The following is a 4,519-nucleotide window of genomic DNA, read 5'->3' as shown; positions in this document are numbered from 1 at the left end:
GTCCCAGCGGGCTCATGAGGAGTACTTTATGTAACGGAGGACTTAGTACCAGCTGGCTCATGAGGATTACTTTATGTAACGGAGGACTCAGTCCCAGCTGGCTCATGAGGATTACTTTATGTAACGGACTCAGTCCCAGCTGGCTCATTAGGAGTACTTTATGTAACGGAGGACTCAGTCCCAGCTGGCTCATTAGGAGTACTTTATGTAACGGAGGACTCAGTCCCAGCTGGCTCATGAGGATTACTTTATGTAACGGAGGACTTAGTCCCAGCGGGCTCATGAGGAGTACTTTATGCAACGGACTCAGTCCCAGCTGGCTCATGAGGAGTACTTTATGTAACGGAGGACTCAGTCCCAGCTGGCTCATGAAGAGTACTTTATGTAACGGACTCAGTCCCAGCTGGCTCATGAGGAGTACTTTATGTAACGGACTCAGTCCCAGCTGGCTCATGAGGAGTACTTTATGTAACGGACTCATTCCCAGCTGGCTCATGAGGAGTACTTTATGTAACGGACTCAGTCCCAGCTGGCTCATGAGGAGTACTTTATGTAACGGACTCAGTCCCAGTTGGCTCATGAGGAGTACTTTATGTAACGGAGGACTCAGTCCCAGCTGGCTCATGAGGAGTACTTTATGTAACGGAGGACTCAGTCCCAGCTGGCTCATGAGGAGTACTTTATGCAATGGACTCAGTCCCAGCTGGCTCATGAGGAGTACTTTATGTAACGGAGGACTCAGTCCCAGCTGGCTCATGAGGAGTACTTTATGTAACCGACTCAATCCCAGCTGGCTCATGAGGAGTACTTTATGTAACGGACTCAGTCCCAGCTGGCTCATGAGGAGTACTTTATGTAATGGACTCAGTCCCAGCTGGCTCATGAGGAGTACTTTATGTAACGGAGGACTCAGTCCCAGCTGGCTCATGAGGAGTACTTTATGTAACGGAGGACTCAGTCCCAGCTGGCTCATGAGGAGTACTTTATGCAACGGACTCAGTCCCAGCTGGCTCATGAGGAGTACTTTATGTAACGGATGACTCAGTCCCAGCTGGCTCATGAGGAGTACTTTATGTAACGGACTCAGTCCCAGCTGGCTCATGAGGAGTACTTTATGTAACGGACTCAGTCCCAGCTGGCTCATGAGGAGTACTTTATGTAACGGAGGACTCAGTCCCAGCTGGCTCATGAGGAGTACTTTATGTAACGGAGGACTCAGTCCCAGCTGGCTCATGAGGAGTACTTTATGCAACGGACTCAGTCCCAGCTGGCTCATGAGGAGTACTTTATGTAACGGAGGACTCAGTCCCAGCTGGCTCATGAGGAGTACTTTATGTAACGGAGGACTCAGTCCCAGCTGGCTCATTAGGAGTACTTTATGCAACGGACTCAGTCCCAGCTGGCTCATGAGGAGTACTTTATGTAACGGAGGACTCAGTCCCAGCTGGCTCATGAGGACTACTTTATGTAACGGAGAACTCAGTCCCAGCGTGCTCATGAGGAGTACTTTATGTAATGGACTCAGTCCCAGCGGGCTCATGAGGAATACTTTATGTAATGGACTCAGTCCCAGCGGGCTCATGAGGAGTACTTTTTGCGGGCCTGTTTCTGGATTCAGTGCGTAAGTGTAAAGAGACAGGATAGAACTATGTTATTATCACCTATACAGCATGCTGCCTGGATTCCCAATAGAACTGTAGAACTGGACATCACATATTATTGTGAAACATAATCCCTCTGTTATATGTGTTTGTTCTTATCAGGGAATAATAGCTCTAGCCTGATGTTTTGTACAGAATGCATATGACAATGTATATATATGCATGTATTGGGTATTATAGTTTGTAAAATAATGTTCCCCCCATGTGACTGCTCGGATAACCTGTGTGTTTGCTGTTGGAGATACATCCAGTCTCAGATGTCAGGCCATACAACCCCCTCATTCTTCCCCACACAATGGATCCCAGGCTACACAATCAGATTAATTAAGTAAGGTTAATTTAGTGAACATCTATTGTGGCCTAGGGGACATGCCTGGACATGTGAAAGTAGGTCTATCTGAAAGTGTTCTGTAGTCATCCCCTTAATGTAACTCACCCAATACAGAGCCAGGGGGTGTCGCTTCATGGTAGGAAAGACAAAGGTTTGAGAATAAAAAACAGGGGGCTATTGAGAGAGTGCAGTGGAGTTCCTGGCCTGAGAGTAATGATGTGTTTGGCTTCTGAAAGCTACTGGTAAGATAGTGCTGCCAGTGTGCTGAGGCCTAGAAGCATTGTTGTGATCCGTTGGTTTCAAAAGCCTACTGGACGTGCACTAAGGGAGAGATCTACACAGAAGGTCAGAGAGTGGATGTTCCTCTGAATTGCAGACACTGACTAGGCATTGCAGTGCTGTCAGTGGTGAGAATCTGTGGCACAGGACTCTGCGTGAGCTGGTATACCAGGCCAGGGGACACAGAACCACGGCCAGTGTGTAACAGCAGGAGATTGCAGGCATTTTTAATCCTAAACTACTGTGGCACTTAGTAAGTAAGATATCATCCTGGCTTGTAATTGTTAGTGTTATTGAGTACTGTGTGTGTATATTTACAATAAAGGGCATTTGCCACTTTACTAAACTGTTTACCCGAGTGATCAGAGAATCTGTGTCTTCACATATTATATCCCTCACTGGGTATGGTTTTGGAGAGAAAAACATAATTTGAATATCACTGAATATAAGATCTGTTAGTAAATTCTCTCTCTCTCTCTCTCTCTCTCTCTCTCTCTCTCTCTCACAGCGGCTCAGTGTTACAGTAAGTACTATATACGTCATATTGTTTCTGTATAACAGTCACTGTGGTAGATATATACATTTCTGTCAGCGACCTATGTACTTGTGAGCTACACGAGAGCGCAGTGCTGTGATTGGTGGGTATACATCAGGTGAGTTGAATAGATACGTAGTGGACGCTTGAACATTTGTCACCATAGAGCTGGTGATATTTGGGAATGGATCCAGCTAAAAGCTCTGCACACATTTCCCATACATGAGGGTACAATAACCACCACGTATTTATAAAGTAACCCACCCACAGAAACACAGCATGGGGGATCCCAATGGGAACCTCTGCTGATTTGACTTGTGATGATGAATGATAAATGATGAATGATGATGATGATGATGATGATGATCTGAGACTACAATATAATAGGGGTAGTGATAAAAGCTGTGTAATGGGGGCGGGGGGCATTTGGTTGTTGGGATTCCGGCGCCAATCTCCTGATTGCCGGCATCACGTACATCAGGATACGACTACATCCCAATCCAGTGGCCACTGAAGCACAGAGAGTACTGGTGTAGGCAAGAGGGGGTAGAAGTATTGCACTCTGTAATAATAATAATGAGACATAAACCAACTATACAGAACCACTCAAACTTCAGGATTGTGGCAGTAATCACAAAACACACAAGCAAAGTACAGTTCAGGGTCATCTTAAGAGCAAAGTGAAATACAAGTCTATAAAATCCAGCAAAGGCTCCAATAAAATGTCCCGAAATGAGATCTGCTGATAGAGATCAGCAAGGTAATAAGCCTGTAGAGTCTAATCACCTAGCACTGAGAGCTAGAAAGAATTTCTGTTTAAAGACAAAGGGAACAGGGCAGACTAGATGGGCCAAGTGGTTCTCATCTGCCGTCACATTCTATGTTTCCATGGAATTGGTCAGAAAATAACACAGTTCCATGTAGGTTTTTTAATTTTTTTCATAAACATTATGCCCAGAGGTGAAAATGCAGTAATATGTACCAGTGGGTGAGTTGTAATAAATTGCTCGGCCATGGTGTACAAGACATCCACCCACCGATATCCGGTAGGAATACATTAGGGCTGGAATGCTAGATGAGTGTGGGAGGGCAATGCAAGAATTGTATGGAGGAACTGGATGAAACCTTAAGTACTGTAGAGGTAATTGGTGACGAGAAAGGATCTGGACACGGGCAGGGCCGACTGGGAGGGAAGGAGTGGGCAGGAAGGGGTGTGTGTGCAAATGAGGGTGGAGATATACAGTATATGTGACAGGGATCCAATGCTGTGGCAGGTGGTAGTGGCAGAAACTGGGCTGCAACAGCGAAAAATGAGGTGTAACGAACTAGGTTCTGGGTGGGAGTGAGGTGAGGCAGGAAGGAGAAGGCTATAATAATGAGGTGTAATGAACTAGGTGCTGGGTGGTAGTGAGGTGAGCCAGGAAGGAGAAGGCTATAATAATGAGGTGTAATGAACTAGGTGCTGGGTGGCAGTGAGGTGAGGCAGGAAGGAGAAGGCTATAATAATGAGGTGTAATGAAATAGGTGCTGGGCGGGAGTGAGGTGAGGCAGAAAGGAGAAGGCTATAATAATGAGGTGTAATGACCTAGGTGCTGGGCGAGAGTGAGGTGAGCCAGGAAGGAGAAGACTATAATAATGAGGTGGAATGAACTAGGTGCTGGGTGGGAGTGAGGTGAGTCAGGAAGGAGAAGGCTATAATAATGAGGTGTAATG

This window comes from Pseudophryne corroboree, chromosome 4 (genome assembly GCF_028390025.1).
Source record: "Pseudophryne corroboree isolate aPseCor3 chromosome 4, aPseCor3.hap2, whole genome shotgun sequence".
Classification (NCBI taxonomy): domain Eukaryota; kingdom Metazoa; phylum Chordata; class Amphibia; order Anura; family Myobatrachidae; genus Pseudophryne; species Pseudophryne corroboree.
Note: the sequence above shows the minus strand (reverse complement) of the source record.